The 17730-nt window shown below is 46.2% G+C and overlaps 1 protein-coding gene across 1 annotated transcript in view; it reads left to right on the forward strand.

Annotated features, from left to right (window-relative positions):
* Positions 1-4690: 4690 nt before the first annotated feature.
* Positions 4691-17730, forward strand: part of DAGLA (diacylglycerol lipase alpha) — a 67882-nt gene continuing 54842 nt past the window's right edge. The window contains exons 1-2 of the mRNA XM_075755515.1: positions 4691-4803; positions 15176-15307. The gene's annotated coding sequence lies outside the window, so the exon portion shown is untranslated. The remainder of the gene's footprint in view (positions 4804-15175; positions 15308-17730) is intronic.

A 17730-nucleotide genomic window follows, 5' to 3' on the forward strand; every position in this document is an offset into this window, starting at 1 on the left:
GCCGCTTGGGCTGCTCCATATTAGACCAGCCTCTCGCCTTTCAAAAGGCGTGAATGGGGGCCAGGCACCCAGCTTGCATGGAGTGGGAGTTTGTGTTTGTCCCCAACGGGAACCAAACACCTCTCCTGGGGGCCCTGACAGTGGTACCTGTGCAGTATTTGGATCAGCAGTATCCCTGCTTTGACTTGTGCCACCACCCGGGCTGTTACATGGGTGCTGCTGCTGGCTAGCTTAGCTGGACATATGCCTGTAAAATGCTAACGAGCTGTCTGTTAAACAGGAGGGGAGGCTGGGTGCAGAGTTCCAGATGTGGTGTGGGGAGATGGGAGTGGAGGAGTGACTGTGCTTGGCCCAGCAGCGTGGTACCCCTCCAAGGTATGTCCTGGTGCCTGGAGGAACTGTGGAAGGCTCTGACCCAGCTAAGGAGAGACTTTTCTTCTGCAAACAGACTGAGCACAGGAGAAGCACCTTCATTAGGATAGTGATTTTTAGTTAAGACTTGAGTAATGGTGTTTGCAGCAGCTGGTCCTGCTGTGGGGGCATTAGCACCCGCTAGTCCCTGCCTTGAGAGCTGTACGGTGCCAGTGCAGGGGACAGGAGAGTGAGGAAGGAGTCTGGGATGTGGTGGCTTTGTGTGTTGGGATTACAGGCATCAAGGCAGAGCAGGTTTCTGGGGAGATCTGATGGTGGATAATGACAGACCTGGGTAGCTGGTGTGTGTGGAGCTTCTCCTAAGCCAAGCAGGATCAGCCCGAAGGCGCTGGTTTAGAAACAGTTTGGTAGCAGGCGATGGAGGCTGATGGCTCTGGCTAACTGCAGGCAGGAATAGCGCTGGGGAGTGAAGGAGAGCTGACAGGCGGGCTGGGGAGGCACAGCCACCACGGGCGCTGGAAGCAAACGCGAGCGCTTCACGCTTGATCCAATGGAAATGGGGGACAGGGATCCCTCTTGCTTTGGTTTTTAAAAGCGCTTCCCAAATTTCGGTTGTATCTGGCTTTGGCATCATCTGAAGGAAACTGTGTGGTGTTTCTCTGATTTGGTGGTACTTTTCTGTGGAAATATGGTTGACTGACACTCCCAAGAGAGATGGTGGGTGAGGTACCGGGGTGTTTGCCTCTGAAGGGAATATTGGGGTAATGTTGTTCATCTTTTGGTGGTGGTCTGTCCCCAGTGACCCTCCCTTTGAGACAGAAACATTTGCCAAGGCACTTGTTGCGGTCACCCTGCTGAATTTAGCCATGTGAAATAGCAACCGTCACCCAGAGGGTCCTCTGCAAGGGCTGGAGGGGCTGTTTTCTGCCTGCTCGCTGCTCAGGCATCTCGTACCCTCTCACAAGCAGCAAAGCGATGGCTTTATTTCCTGATGCACGCGGTGGAAGAAGCTGTGGGATGGTCATTTGGTGGTGAGAGTTTGTGCTAATGCAAAAAGTGACCTCAAGGCAGTTTTAGCCTGCAAGGGAAGAGAGATGAACCTGGGGCAATGCCTGCGGCTGCTGCAGGGGTGATGGGCTTCACCCTGGTTTGGTGTTTTGCAGGGCTTGGACAGGAGATGGGAGGCGGCTGGGTAGCCTGGATGCTTGAACCACCGTCAAGGAGACTACTGCGCTCTCAGGAGATCCCGTGTAGGCTTGTTAATATTTTTTTCCTATGATTTTATTGTAATCCTCATGGAGCAGTTCAGGGAATCTGGCAGGGTTGAGATTGAGGAGGAGAAGGGATTGTTACCATGGGAGTAACAAAGTGTCTGGCTCTGACTGGGAGGCAAGCAGGAGCAGGATTAAGAGCAGTGAGATTGGATGTGCTGTGCTTGGGGGTGGTGGTAACTAAAACAAACTGAATAATAATAATAATAAGCTTCCCATGTACACAGCTATTTTTGGTAGCTGATGGCTCCTGGGTCTGTACACTTGAGCCTTGTTACTTTTCCCAGTTTCCTGGAGAGGGCTTTGTTTTGCTTTTAGGTTTAGGAGAATGTGATCCTTAACCCCTGAATCCCACTGGCTTTCTTCAGGACACCAAGATCAGCAAAGCCAGATGGGTTCCTCATCAATTGCATCCTTCCCGTGCGCTGCTGGCATGTTGCAGAGATCTCAGGAGTTCTCCCAAGATCCGGACTTTTCACTTCTCCTGGAGAGCTGATACCAGGGATTCCAAGGCTGTGGAGACAGACCAGCCTGTGTGGTTGAGGTATGACATGTTCTAGCTTAAAGATCACCACAGAGAATGTCCCCTGCCCTCGTTTTCCTGGGTTATTCTTCAGCCAAGCTTCACTGCACAGACTGCAGAACGGTCCAAGGGTGAGGAGGGATGGTGAGGGCCAGCAATTTATGAAGGCAGGGTTGCTGCTGAAGGTTTGATTGTGAAAACCGTGGTGGTGTGTCAGTGGAGGTGATGTCCTGATGGAGAGGTGATAAAGCAGGCTTGTTTCCGAGCTATCTGCTGTGATAACCCAGCTGATAGATGTCTGCTGTAACTCTGCTCTCTCACATCTCTCCTAAGATGTAGGACTTGTCACTGATGCACGTACTTCTCTGTGCCATTGCCCTGGGCACTCAAACCCAAACTCTTTCATTTTCCCCAGGTTGGGAAACCTGTAAGTTAATGTTTTTGCTACAAAGGGTGTAGGTGGGGACTGGGTTCAGCAGGATTAAAATGGTTCTCTGGTGGCTTAGTGAACATCCCATCTCTCTTGTGATGCACTCCCATTAACGTCTTAAGCAGCTTTTTTTTTTCCTGGCAAGTATTTATTACCCGGAGTGCTCTGCCACCCGCCCTCGCATGCCGTGATGGAGGGCAATGCCCTTCGAGAGGGCAGAGACGCGGGATTTCTGAAGGGTGTTAAGTCCTTCCCTTAACACTTGAGGGAGTGTTAAGGAAACAGGCTTACACAAAACAAAATCCAAATTTGTTTGTAAATTGTGTTACTGCCATATAGGAGCCTGGAAAGAAAGAACTGCCGCTAGCTGTGATGCGCTCTGTTGCTGGAGCGGTGCTATAAATACAGTCCAGCCCTTGCTAACTGGCAGTTCTTTTGTGGAACTGAGTTAATACAGACAGTTGGGGCTGCTCGCAGGTAGAAGCCTGAGCTGGATGAGACTAATTGCTTGTGATGACTTGTTGTATGTTAATTGGGTTGGTACGTACTCCATACCACCACTTGAAAATCTTGAATGGCTACTGATTGTATTTTCATTAATAAAATAGTCAGAGTTTTCCTGAGCTTCTTGCTTGTCTTCTCTAGGTTTCGGTGCTTCTAGGAGTGTCTGCCCTCTGCCTTGGCACCGCTCTGCTGAGAATGCTTCGTGCTGAAGGAAGTCCTTGGAAGTGCCACATGTGGGATAAAATGATTTGTCTAAATACTATATTTGGCACCAGCTTTTCATCTAAACCAGAGCCACTTTACACCTGTCTGCCAAGATAAAGGGACTTAAAATGAGTGTGAGTGTGATTTTTATGCCTGAGCGGTACACAAAGACCTCAGCATAAATGAATGCCAGTGCTTCAAAGCTTTTGCTGAATGTTTTTCTACCACCTGTAGTACTGTCAAGCTATTTTATTTTCAAGGTATCACTGAGCAGACCATTTGAAGGCTGTTCTATTTGCTTTAAGGAGGAATGGACAGATGGGTATGTGCTGCTATCCCCTGCTGAATGAGCTTAGCTGTTTTCTGGGACATGTATTCCTACCCACAGGAGACTTTTTTGCTACTTTTCTAGTCTTCTGCAGTAAGAGCATCTCAATTATGTCCTTGGCTGATATTTCGGTACTTGCTGTGGTGAGGTCACTGCTATGTCCAACCTGCTGCTGTCCTTCTTCCCACCCAAACGCCATAACCAGGGGAAGGCTGTTACGGTGTGTCCATCCTTACGAGGATTTTGTTGGTAAGTGTATGCAGGAGGGAATTGCACTCAGATCACCTGAGAGCACCAGCCATCTGGGCCACAGAGCTGTAAGTGGTTACAGACAGCAAAACCTTATTTCCATTTCAGTCAAGTTTTGAAGCCTTGTGATTAAAAGGTGATTAAATTTCAAGCCCGGGGACATTGGAAGAGGTGTGCCAAGCGTGGACACGGGCCTGTAGCTGCCCTGGCAGGGTGTAGTGGAGCAGGGTCCTGGCCTGGGGGGGAGGGTCTGTGAGGGAAGAGGCTTCCATGTTGTGCTGAGGGGTCCTTCTCAGGGAAGGATGTTGGGAGAGCCAGGTATGGCCAGCTTCCCTCTGAAAAGCAGTGCCAAAGGTTTCCTGAGAGCAGTGGATGGCGTTGCTGGGGGGAATAAAATTGCTCTGCTGCCCAGAGTGGGATTAAGGGGGTGGGGGGGTGGTCCCTGGCTGTGTTGAGCAGTGGGAGGGAACGGGCTCCCTCAGGGGGCCCTGGGCTCCAAGCAGGGGAGGCGGAAGATGGTTGTGAGCGGGTCCTGGCCGGGCTTGGGTCCCCCCGAGGTGGGGGCGAGGGCGGCCGGGCCAGGGGTGGCCCCGCGTTCCTCGCCGGTGGAGCCGCTCCCCTCAGCCCGCGGCGGAAAGGCCCGGCCCGCCCGCGCAGCCACCTCGGGCCCGCCAGGGGGCGCCGCCGCCTCCCGTACTTAACGCTCTTCGGCCCCCCCCCCCAACTCCGCTCCAGCCGTCGCCATGGTGACCGCTGGGTGCGTAGCGGCCCTTACGAAGCTGACGCAGTGGGCGGCCCGGCACGGGCGGGGGCGGCCCCTGCACGGGCGGAGGCGGTGTTAGAGAATCGGGGGGCCGCGAGGCCCCCGGGATGGAGGCGGTGGCGGCCCTGGGCCTGCGTCGCTGGCGGCGGCAGCAGAGAGGTGAGGGGAGGCGGGAGGGCGGCGGCGACCCCCGCACCCTGGGTCGGCGGGGGCGGCCCCGGCGGAGGGGCTGGCAGCCCCCCCCCCCCCCCCCGCACCGGCGGGGCCTTCCCTGCGGTGGGAGAGCAGGTTCCCCCCCCGGGCCGTGAGGGGAAGAGGCCGTCGCGGCAGGTGCGGGGCGAAGCGGGCGTTGATGTGGGCTGGGGGGTGCTCCCGGTGCTGTGTGTGTCCCCCCGCCCCGGCGGCGCTTTGTTCTGTCCCACCCTGCTCGGGAGGCGGCTGGCAGGTGCGGGTGGGGTTGGCGGAGCTGTGCCCGGAGGGAACGTTTGCTTCCCGTGCCTGTGGGAAGACACCGGGCCGGCGGAGCGGGAACACCGCGGGTGGCTGTCTCCTTGCTGGGGGCGCAGCTTTCCCTTCCAGCAGGAGGGCCCCCTCACAATGTGGCCTGCACCCTACAGAAAGAGGCCGTCCTTTCCCCCGGAGAGATGTGAGGCAGCACATCAGGCTGTTGGTGGGGTCAGAATTGGGACCCAAGACCCCAGACCAAGCTGGCCATGGCTGTCAGTGCTACCCCAGTGTGGGAGATTGGATAGGTGTTGCTGTCTGATTGTACAGGGAGAAGCTGCTCGTGTGTAGAAGGTGGGTGTGACACAGTGATTCTTTCAGCCTTTATTACTTCACCGCAGGGACCAGTATCTGAAACAGTTAGGTAGCTCTAAAAGTTCTTCGGTGACATGGATCTGCTACAGTGGGTGATGAGCCCTGACCGTGGAAATCTTCAGTTAGGTCACAGAGACCTGCATGCTTGTAAAAGTAAAGAATGTATCACTCTTTAAAGCTGGGATGTTGTCAGACTGCTCAGGCAGAATTCATGCTGTGCCGGTTCTGGGAATTGGTATCTGCCAGCGTGTTTGGGACAGGCTTCAGTTGCCACTTGGAATATAGGAATGGCGATTGCGGAGTCTGCAGGTCCTGATATGTGGGATGGGACTTAGAGCCGGCTCCAGGTGGGAAACAGCATAGTGATTGCCAAAGGTGGTATATACAGCTCCTGGGATGCTGAAATGTTTCTAAGTGTTGTGTACTGAAAGCAGCAAATCTCTGTTCGATGGATTAGCTGGTGTGTTAAAGGAAATGGTTCTGGGGGAAAAGTATAACCTCTGCCAAGGCAAGAAGGAGATTACTCACCCACCAGGATAAAACCTTGTGTTACCTGGTGATGAGTTGCTACATCCCGCTGACTGTCATTTTCTGGTTGAACAGGGCAAAGTGTCTGAGCTTGCGTGGTCAGGCTGAGTGTTTTTAAAATAGTCGTGGTTGGGAAATAACAAAATTGTAGGAAGTGGCTTTTGAAGAGACAGAGTCTTTAATCTCTGTTTTATGACACTGGCTTTGGTGAAATGTCTGAGGAAGTGTCTGCACTGTTGAAGAGGTTAGTTTGTGATTGGAGAGGAAGGAATATCTATCGGGCAGGGGTAGAAAGCTTTCTAAAACATTATCTGGGTGAAGTTATTCATTGTCCTAGGTGTTAGCTTTCTGTGTGATAAAAGTTGCATTAGGTTCTTAAAGCTGTTGATTAGATTTCTGCTCAGTCCAGTGACCGTGTGTCAGTTCGTAGTGGACAGGCAGGCCAGTAATGGCTAACAGGGACGAGAAACTTGAACAGCACCTGCTATGTGGTAAATAATGCATATAGCCTGGAACCTCTGTAACCACAGCACTTCAGAAAGAAGTAGGACAAATGGTCCCCTCTCATCCATATTTAAAAACAGATTTAGGAGCTGAGGTGTCTGCTGTGTTATAAATAAAATGTTACTTCCTCTATAACATGCTATAGAGTCAGAATTAATGTACTTGAACTATGTATGTTTGCTTGATAGCGCTGCCCTGTAAAACCAGATTTGATCAGAATTCCATTTTAGATCCTTTTGAGTGCTATAGGCAAAATCAAATCAGAAGTCACAGGAACGGGTTGCTGTAACTCCCTGACAGCTTAATCATTGTTGGGAAATGGGCAATGAGAAAGGCAAACTTCAGCGTACTGTGTCCACCCGTTCCTCTTCTAGAGTCCTAGGAAGGAGCAGTTGTGCAACGATATGATCTGAGTGGTTGAAACTGAGAAATGTGCCGCTCTGAGAAGAAAAGTGGGAAGGATAAAAATACTCCCTCCAATGACAAAGTTATGCTAGAAAAAATTAGAAAAGAGAAACAGGGTAAACCAAAATACCTGTCAGTCTGTTTCATAACAAAATGAGTGAATGTAGATATCAGACTGTTTTAAAAATCTTGAGGAGACTTGTCTTCAGCAGATACTCAGTGCGTTTGCATTGTACTGAACTTTGGCAGAGCTTCACTTTTTATGAGACTTTATCAAAATTCCTGTGAAGGCATAGTTGCAACAAAAAAAATCTGCTCTGTATGTAGGTGCACAGGTATGCTTTCCGACTTTGGGTGGGAATATAAATGTCATGTTCCTTGTTCTGTGTCTACAGAAGAGATTTTTACGTATCCCTTAAACTCTGCATATATCTAACCACAAACTGGAGACATAAACTTGCAGTCCCTCTAGTTGCCATTGAGAGACCCACTTGCAGGTTTTTCAGTCTCACCTGTCTTTGCTTCTTTCTTGTAAACCAGTTTGTGGTTCCCCACGGGATCCGAGTGAATTGCCGGGTAGTCCGTGGGAAGTTCAGGCTGTGTGATGCGACCTTTAATCCTAGGGTGCTGAAGGTATGGATGTTTAATGGTGTTTTATAGTGCCAAGTGCAAAACCAGGCAGAGGGGTGTTGCCTGTGCAACCTCATCTTAGAAGTGAATTAATTTTGAGTTAGCTCATGAAAACTAGGTCACTTTGGTTTCTCAGTTGCCATAAAATTGAACAGATTTGCAAATAAGATTATGCACCTCTTCTAAGCCTTTGTGACTTAGAAAACTCTCCTTAAAGCAACATAAATACCAATCTTCTTGTTTTTTTGTGGGTCCCTTCCAGGCAAGGGCCAGCAAGCCAGAGACCTGTAGGAAATACAAGAGTGCTAACACTTGAGAGCGTGAACTCTGGTGCGCTCGGTACACTGCTCAGCTTTGAGCAGATAACGGCTGGCGAGGCTTTGAGTCATTTACAGGCCTACCTACAATTTATTAAACTTCCTTGCAATTAAACCAGCAGTGATTCTGTTCTGTCTTCAGCCAGGGGAAGGATGTTTGAGACTTTTTTTTTTCCTTGGGTAGCAAAGATTTAGTAATTTATATTTACCCTAGAACGAGCAGCTTTTATTTTGGGGAGTCTGCCTGCACCTTGCTTTTCCTCTGAGAAACCAGCATATTCTTCTTTTCAGCTTGCTGCCTCGGTAGCAGTAAATAATACTTGGTTAAAGCTAGCAGTCTCTCTGATTCTGACAGTGATCCAGCAGATGAATAAGTACATCCTGAGCTGGATTCGGCATTGGAGTTTGAGGAAGTTACATTTAAAGAGACAGCAATTGAAATGCTTGGAAGAGCAAAACTATATTCATCTGCTTTTAGAGAGTTGTGGGGCTGGAGTTTTTAGAGAGCTGGGGGAAAAAAAGAGGTTATGAAAGTGCCCTTTGTGCTATCAGGAGCGTCACAAGTGGACTCTTTTGGGATCTATGGATAGCTTTGGGATGTTTATTCTTGCTGGAACAGGTTCTTGAGCAAATCAGACTTTTAACTTGAAGCTACTTTGTGCTGATATTTTCTTTATTTTGCACTGTACATACATGATATTGTTAATTTAAGCATATGTCTGCCAGAACAAATGTACACAGCACGTGTTTCACGGTGGTGGGAATCGTTGTGATGCTTCTAGTTAGAACTCCTTTGCTTTCAAGCTAACACTGTTTTCTGTATTTTGATAGGAAAAGCTTGCCCACTGAAAAACTAAAATCAAATTACTGTGTGTTTTAAGAGCACGAGTATAGCTGAGAGTTGATGGTCTGCTCATAGGGCACAGAAATAAACTCTAGAGTCTGTTCCCTTTGTGCAAACGTGTTGATCCTGCTTACTAGATCTCACTCTGCTTTCCAATAATACAGTTTGGGTTTTTGTCTCCTACAGCAGCAATTGCTCTACAGATAATTCTGCAGTACAGGATGCTAAGACTCTTATTCTGCTTGCGTGTTTGGGTGCGTGAGTTTAAGTCATGGTGCCTGGCATCTTGATCCTAAGTTCATTATAAAACTAAGCGTACATAAAAATGTATTCATAACTGATCTGTTAAAAAAAAAAAGTCTAAAATAATGTGGACTATTTAAATAACTATTTGAACCATCATTACAAGCTTTAAAGAATTATAACGATGTATGTGAAAACTGATGGGTTCATCTTTTAGAAACAACATATAATGAAGTAGAATATCCTAACATAAAATGCATACAAAATTTGGGTTTAAATGCAAAGCATAATGCTGCTGTACCTTGTTGATGATTTTGAATAAAAGGCAGAATTCCTACAGTGCTCTCTATTTTCAGTCATTTCTTCTTTTCCGTTTCATCCTTTTTTCCCCTTTCAGTGAAAGGAGTATGGGTCCCTTACCTGGTACACTGGATTTGTTTGAAAAGATGTCAGATGAAAAGGTTAAATAAAAAAAGTTGCTGATTATTTTTTTTTCTCTTCCTTGCAGCAAGAGTTAGAAAATCTGCATGGCAAGCAGAGACTGCTTGACTAAGAAGGAGTTTTGTCGTGGGGTCTTAACCCCCCAGCTTCCAGTCTATCTGCTTTTACACAAATTCTCCTTTAGCTGGACTCTTGCAGAGCCCTGGAAGTCCTCCTCCCTCCTCCTCCATTGGAGTTTCTGTCTCTCTTTGAGGAGTCCTGGCCTTCTGGTCTCCTTTGGGTTGACTAAAAATGTCTATGGAATTGCGTGAGAATTCATGGGGTTTAGTTCTGTTCAAGCTATTAAATAAGTAGCCAGCCTGCTTTTGGTTGTTGCGTGTTCCCTTTGTGTGAAATTAAAACTACAAGTGGATTCCTCAGTGATGTCTTTGACCTTAATAAAAATTTCTCCTGAAAACAGGATATGAGATGCAAAAAAATCATGATTTTCCTTGTATTCTTCACTTCATCAGGCAAAGGTGCCATTCAGCAAGCAATGCTAAAAAACCCAGCTCAACCAACTTCTAGTAAGCTAATAATATACTAAATTGTCTCCGAGTTGTTTAAACTGATCTCATTTCCATAACCTTATGTGCAGATCTGCATTGCTGCATCAGCAGTAATCTGGTGATGAAAAGCTCTCTCCTCACCCATACCTGTGGAGGACTCCTGGTAGGGTTATTGTGGGAATCCTAGCGAAGCCCGTTGGTGTGGAGTTTGTGCCGAAGGTGTTACATGTATTTTCTAAATAACTTCTTACGAAACAGCAGGCATGTGAGCTCCTTCCAGTAGATAGAGGATTGTGCTGCTGCAGGGAACTTCCACTTTCTCTGAGTCTTCCTCAGAGTGAGAATGTTCTTTGCCCGAGAAAGCTGTCAGGGTATCTGTGTCAGTCCTGCCTCAGCACCCTGGTGTCTGTCGGGACATCAGCATTTTTAGGGGTGAGTAAGCACTGATGATCCTTTTCAGGAGTTTGTTCTCCCACCGTTGCTTATTTGATAGAATTTGGTGCTGTATGACATGTGAGATGGGAAGATTTGCTTGGAGCATCTAAATGATGAGTGTCATGTTATTGAAGAGTTTGAAGTCTTTGAATGAGAGCAGAGACTTGCTGATACTGAAATTGATTGTATGAGATTCTCCTCTTCTTGTGAAGACATGGTGAGATCACTTTAAACAATGTTTATGTTACTAGGAGTAAGTAGCTAATTAATAAATATGAGAAGGCTACCTTAAATGAATAGGTGCTCTGAGCACTTGCCATGCCTTTTTTTCTTCCGTAGCATCTGCTGCTTCTTTGTGATTTGTTGGTCTAGAGGGATGATTATCAGCACAGGCCTGAGATACTGAGTTTAGATCCAGGCAGGCTTCTAGGCTGAGTCCTTATTCTTTTCTGAAGAACAACAAATGTGCAAATAAAATGGTGAATCCCTTAGGCCACCTTAAATAAAATTGAACTGGGTAATAGGAAGAAACAGGGAAATTCAGGTCCTTGCTATTATAGTTTTATTGCAGTAAGTATAATAGAAATGGTGAGGGTGGTATGAAAAAAGCTCCAGTGCATTTCTACCCCAAAAGGTTTCCATTTGGATCTGTTATGCTGCTCCACGTCTGTTAGAAGCTGGAATTTACACAGCTCTGCATCTTTTAGAAAGAAGAATGAAATTTAATATTATGTCATGGCTTGTCTTTTCAGCACAGATCTGTGTAATGTGCTTGCTGGTGTTTACAGCCTTGATGTATTTTTGGAATATAAATTCCAGCTCCAAAGTCTGAGCTTCTGGAGGCTTGTCTTTCCCCCATGTGATCTGCCAAATGATCTTGCAAAATTGTGCTGTTATCTCTCAGGGGAAATTAACTATTTCACCTCCCATAAAATAAGAGCAAGTCAGATGCTTCTTGTGAGCTTGCAGCATCTCAGCCAGTTTGTGACTGTCCTGAATAAGTGAATCCTACCTTCTTGTGTTGTCTTGCATACTGTATTTCTTGGTCAAATCAGGACCCCTTAAAGGTGTTCTTCATTGTGAAATTCAACCTAGTGCTGTCTAATAACTTCCCTTTATGCTTGGCTTGTCTTTGTCAGTGTCCAAAATGTATATTCTTTCCTTTTTGAAACACAACTCTGATTTCGGTATTTGAAAATTCAGATGTAGTAAATGAAGTGAACTCAGTGCAACCCTCTATGGCTAAGTGGTTCTGGAACAGTAAGTGCACCGCTTTGTTGCTTGTCTGCTGTTGAACTCAAAATAAGACCTGTTTTAAAAGTGCACCAGCCTTCAAGAAGCTTCAGTCTCAGACCCTCTGGAAATGGCAGAGTTTTTCCTAGCCCTGTGCTCTGTCTCTTGTTCCAGGATATCCCTGCAAAGACGATGAGTCCTTCCCTTTCAACAGTCCTGCATGTCTACCTCTCAGCTAGATTTAACCTTTTAAACTACAGTACCCTTTTTGTGACTGTGTTCTGATTCAGTTGTTTGTCACCATCTCCATGGTATCCAAGCATCCGCTAATGACAACCGCCTCACTAAATGAGAGTATTCAGATATGAACCTCTGTATTTTTGCTTGGAGGGGAAACATGTGCCCTGATCCTGTCAGAGGAAGTTGAAAAAAGTTCCCATAAGTTAGGTCCTTAAAAGAAAATGAAGAAGCAGTAATTTGACTTCTCTCTCAAGTTCCTGCTGTAGTGGATGCTCTTTTTTTTCCCCTGAATAGAATGAAGAAGAATGGCAGATTTCTTTGAGAGATTCTGTGTGCTGTAACATTGCTCTTCCCCTCACCTTTGTCATTTTCATTTATTTTCTGGCAGAGAAAGAGCCTGCTCTTTCTTTTCAGCTCTTCCTTCCGAGGTTAATATGGGGCTAAAACTATTTGGCACGTGAATAATGAAGTGCATAGCAAGCAAGAGATGCTTTTCCTGAGATGTTATGTACATGTTCTAAAACCGGAAAGAGTAGAGCTTTCCTCGAACTTCAGTGACGCGAGAGGAGCGTAGGGCAAAATGCCATTGGGTAATTGTGGTATTAAAACACTTCATTCTGCAGGAATCCATGGGCTTCTTTCTCTAGAAGCCCTTTCCTCTCTAAATTTCATGCCTATTCAGTATCTTGCTTTTGGAAAACACTTTAATTCTCATTGATTTTTTTTTTTAAACAAAAAAAGGAACACAATTTTTTCCAGATCTGAGAGCAAACCCTTTTGAACACCTCAGAGGCCATAATTGAATTTAACCCAATAGGAAATGGGGCCGTCCACAAATGCAGTGTTGTTCTTCCAAATGTCACTGGCCTGGGAAGAGTCTGAGATAAAGAATTTTGCTGGTTGCATGTAACTATTAGTTTACTTTTATAGAATCCCAGCTCTCTTGGTGGGGAAGAGAATTTATTGAGTCTCTGAGGCTTTGTCTTTCTCTTGGATGAGGGTGGAGGAATTAGTACGGGCGGGTTTGGAGGTGGGAACCATGTAGGATGCTGCAGAAAATGCTTGTTCTTCTGTGAACGGGTGGCTGAGTAAGTGTGGTGCAAGCATGTGAAGTGCCTCATGGGAGCCTGCTGGTAATATTTACAGAGTTTGTGAATTTGGAGTATGTGGTGTATGAGTTTGCATGCAAGCCTGAGAAGTATTGAGCATGTTTAATTTGCCCCAGTGAAGAGGGGGGGTGTGTAAGTTTGTTCAGGGAGGGGTGGGCAGAAAATCCATTGTGAGGTGGGTAACAGGTATTTGGGGAGTAGGCATACTTTGGCAGTTTCTGTATAACCTAGTGTGCAAGTTTGCAGGACATGAACAACTCTAGCCATGCCCTTCACAGCGTAAGGAACTTGTATGTTGTGCCCCTGGTTCTACTGGTTCCTCGTGCTGGTCCTTGGAACAACTTGAAAGCCTCTGGCTACAAACTCTATATTGCATCTGACCTTTATTCTTTGGGACATGCAGCGCCTGTTTAGTGATGAGTTGCCCTGACCAGGTCCCCAAGGGGATGATATCACCATAGAAATAGTGATTTTTTTTTTACTTCTACTGGGAGAGGTAAAGAGCAGAGGAATTCAAGCCTGCTGCTGCATGCTGTTCTTTGACAGATTGTCACATCCTCGTTCTCCTGCGCTGCTTTGTGCATCTGGGCCTGCTGATGGAGGAGCTGGGGGTGGCTGGGTGAGGTTAAATGGATGTTTCAAGACAGTAGGCATTAGCAGAGAAATAAATTGATCAAGTGACTGGCATTTGGGACAAGAAAAGGAAATGAAGCCTTTGTGGGACTTGAACTTTTGACACAATGTGAACTTAGAAGCCTGATAAGGACTTGCTGCTGTTCTGCATTTTGAGGTTATGCTGTAGAAGCTGGGGAGGTGAAGCAGCAGATCTGTTCTGAGGCTGCTTTTAATGACTCTGAACTCTCAAAAGTATTTCTTGAGTCAAGAGAGTGGAAGGAAATTCACTGTGTTTATTCTCTGAAATGAGTACGTGTGCTAATATGAAGAGTTAGTTTACTTTTAAAGTTATGTTACAGCTACTACTGGATAGATGGGGTGCTTTTGTTAGCTCCTTTGAGGTAAGTTGCCTGGGTAGGCTGAGGAAGAGGACGGGGTTGCCCAAGGGAACATGGAAGTCTCTCCAACACTGAGTATCCTGGGCTGTCCTTCTGAGCTGAGCTAATTATTCTCTTAAAACAGTGCAATGTTGGGCAGTGGACAAGTCAACATCCTTCATGTCCCTGGCTGCTGTTGTATTTATCTTGTGAAAAACTGGTTTTCCAGCTGCTCTGCTCATTTTTCTAGTTAACTCTTTTAATTTGTTATAAACAAAAAAAGATTTGAAAGCAGTATAGTGGATGGGGTTTTAATTGAACAGAAGACAGCAAGGAGACAGAAAGCTCTAGTCTTGCTTCCTGCTTAAATGTGTTCATAAGGAATAAGGCCTTTCACTTGTATGATGGCAGCACTAGACAAGGAGGCCTGCTTTTTGGAAAATACCACAATTTAACTGAACGGGAAGAAATCGCATTGGTTCCTGTTGCCGTAGCTGCAGGTCTCTTGCATTTTGTGTCACTGCTCTGTATATTGTGGCTGTGAAATGAAATCCTTTTGAGTGTAAGAGCACGAAAGGGTGTGGTTAAAGCAATCAGGAACCTTTTCACTTTAAATTACCTGACTGATGACATGAAAATCTCAATGTTAACATAGATTTGCTTTGCAAACCATTCGACTGTAAGTGACCTGGTGTTACGCCAAAACACTCCCTCTTGCCTAGCATGTGAATGTACAGCTCTTGAGCCCCTGGTCTAGACCTCAAGAGCTAAACGCTCCTGAAGAAAAGAGTAAGTTGAACTTTCAATTCTTTCAGCAGGCACCATTTCAGTAACATGCTTCATTTAACGTTAAAATTTGAGGAAGTCTCTTTGGGTGGGGAGTGGGAGTGAACCCCCTTTTCTCTTCCTGTTCTGGACTACTTTCATCATTCCAGTATGTCTGGGCTTGCAGCTTTTGCATTGACAGTATGAACTGCAATTGGTCTTACGCCTTTGCATCTGGAGGTGCAAGCCTCTCACTGTGGAGAAGGTGCAATGCCAGAGGGTGGGATACTGGAACTCCTGGTTGTCAGAGCCTGGAGAAGCAGGAGATCCTGTTTCCAGAAAATGTGTCCACTTGTTTCCTTGTACTTTAGATGAATATGCTGGTGTTTGCTCAACTGCCTTGCACCTGACTGCTGCCTCTGTGCAGGTGTTTTTCAAGAGTTTGCATTTCATAATGGAGTTTTTGTTTAAACTCTAGATTTTTGAAGAAAAAAAGTGATGGATGCCGATTAGGAGAGAGGAAAAGGGAGGAAGACATGATTATCCAGGACTTGGTGGCCAGGACTGTGTGGCTGCTGCTCCCTTTTTGTAGGGAGCGGGAGTAGAAGAGGTGAGAAAAGTGTTATCTTTATCTTTTCTTCAAATATGCATAGTGTTCCTGCTGCAGAGGAAGCAAGGCTACCAAGACTTCATTAGATATTTCTGCTATTGGAAAAGGAGATGAGGTTGAAAGCAGTTGTGGCTCTTACGTTCCTATGGGAACAGAGAGGAGATGCAAGGGCTTGAATTCTCAACTATAAGGGGATTTGTCAAGAAAGGTGGGAAAAGGATTTAATTTCTGATTTGAGTGGGAAACTAATATTCATTCTCTCTCCGAATGGCTCCTGACTGCAAGTTTTTCTCTGCTGAAGAGGAGACAGGATTTTGTGCAGTGTCTTCCAGGCTGCTTCACCGCTCCATGGCCACAGAGTTAATTACATGTTGGACAATGAGATGTGTGTGTCCACCCTGCTGCTGTTTTACCGACTCAGCAGTTCAGTGCTCTTTTTGTATGAAGAGGGGCAGCAAAAAGACCGCATGTGTCTGCTGGATGAGAATGCAAACGCAGCTCTATTCCACGTAACAGTGGTGCTTGTGGAGCAGGGTTAGTAACCCGGTCTGAATGAAGGCTCCAGGCTAAACTATTTCTGAATCTGCTTTTACCACCTCATTTAAAGTAGATAAGATGTTCAGGGCAGACACATCCGGTTTTGTTTCCACTGCACTGAGCTGCAGGCTGTTGTTAAAGCAGTTCCTAGGAAATACAGGACTTTGCCCAGTCCTGTCTAGCGTGTGTCTCTTCCTGGGGAGATCAGCCGATATGCTCTAAGTAGGTTCTCCCTGTTTAGAAAGGTTGGGTAGTGTAAGATTCATGGTATATCAAGGAAAACAGCTGCATATGTGACCTAAGAGGAATTGCAGTCCTGAAGTTAGACTGACTACTCTGAAAAATCAAAAAGGAAATGGCAAAAAGAAAGGACCTGGATTAATGAAGGTGTTTAGGTTTCTAACAGTAAGTGTCTTGTTTCCAGCTAAATTAAGTGGAAAGCAGGCACCTGCCTAGGGGTGGGGCCTTGCTGGCTCCTGGATGGGTGTGCTTCCTGGTCACCAGCAACAGCTTTTTTTTTTTTTAAGGGAAGAAATCTGGTGGCTTATTTTATTTTAAATAGGATAACTGTCAAGTCTTCCCTACTCCCAAACCTATGGGTTTTCAATTAATTGGTAGTTGGCCATTAAATATGATACCTGCTTGGTTCTTAAACTTCACTCCACTGTGCTTAGTGCAAATAGTATCGTTTTGTCGTAGTCCTTATGTTTTCTGTGTTACCAACATTGTAAAATGCAATTTGAATTAAGATCACTTAGGTGTACAGAGAAGTTTAAGTCTTTCAGTTAAAGAATACCTCTGCCTTCTTTGTAGCCTTCATACTGAGGGTGCTTACTGAAGACTTGGAACTATTTAGAGAACATGATTTCATCTCCCTCGTGGAGGGGGGAAAGCCCACCCTAGAAATGTGTGGGTGGGGGGGTTGGGCTTCTATTTTTGACTACAAAATCACAGAATTTTATCTCGAATCTCCCTAAAATTGAGATGTCAAAAAGTTGTAGGAACTTGAAGAAAAATTGAATATTAGCTGAGTGCTTCTGGTACGTGGCTCTTGTGTTCTCTGGAGATGGATAGCACAAAGGTCACCCTGCAGCCCTCGCTGGCAGCCTGGAGCAGGAACGCAATGCCTGGTTGCTAGCAGCTGAGGGAGGGGTGTTAAAGTGAAAGCTCTCGCTGTCCTTGGTCAGTATCTTCAACTTCGAGTCTCCTAGTTGATGTGTTACTTCTGGATTCTTTGACTCTCATCCTTACAATGCTTTTGTTTTCTAAATCCTTTTCCAACTGAGTGGGTCAGAAAATAAGTTGTTGTACATTTTGCCAGATCAGCAGCTGAACGGAGGTGAGGACGCTTGAGCACTGTGGCCCAGATCTAGCCAAAAGTAAGCTGAGTGTGTAAGTCCTAGTAGGCCCATACCTACATATGAATGTACATATGTATATACCCTCCTGTGACAACCCGGAGAGGAGCCAGGGCAGAGGCTCTGCTTCTCTGCCTAGATTAATGGGGTTCCCCTGCCTGTCGTAGTGCTTCTGTGCTTGTGGAGAAGAGCCTTTGGTGGGGTGAAGGCTCCTGTGATGGGCCTGGGAGGAGCTCGATGAGGGTGTTATTTGGGTTCCCCCACTTGCCATTGTGCCTCTATGCTCCTGTGTGTGTAGATGAGCTTTTTATCCCATAACCTAACACATTTCAGAGACCAGATTGTCTCTTTGCCCCTCCCCTGCTTCTTTCATGTACAGCTTATTGCTGGTGGAAATGCGTAATTTCCATTTTGCTATGTTTCTCCTCCCTGGCTTATTAGGGTAAAGCATAGGGAGAGGAGGAGGGAGAGAAGGGAACAAGGCATGTGTAGGCTGCTGGTTTTAAATTACAACACCTACTTGTGGAA

Source organism: Balearica regulorum, chromosome 5 (assembly GCF_011004875.1).
Source record: "Balearica regulorum gibbericeps isolate bBalReg1 chromosome 5, bBalReg1.pri, whole genome shotgun sequence".
Lineage (NCBI taxonomy): Eukaryota > Metazoa > Chordata > Aves > Gruiformes > Gruidae > Balearica > Balearica regulorum.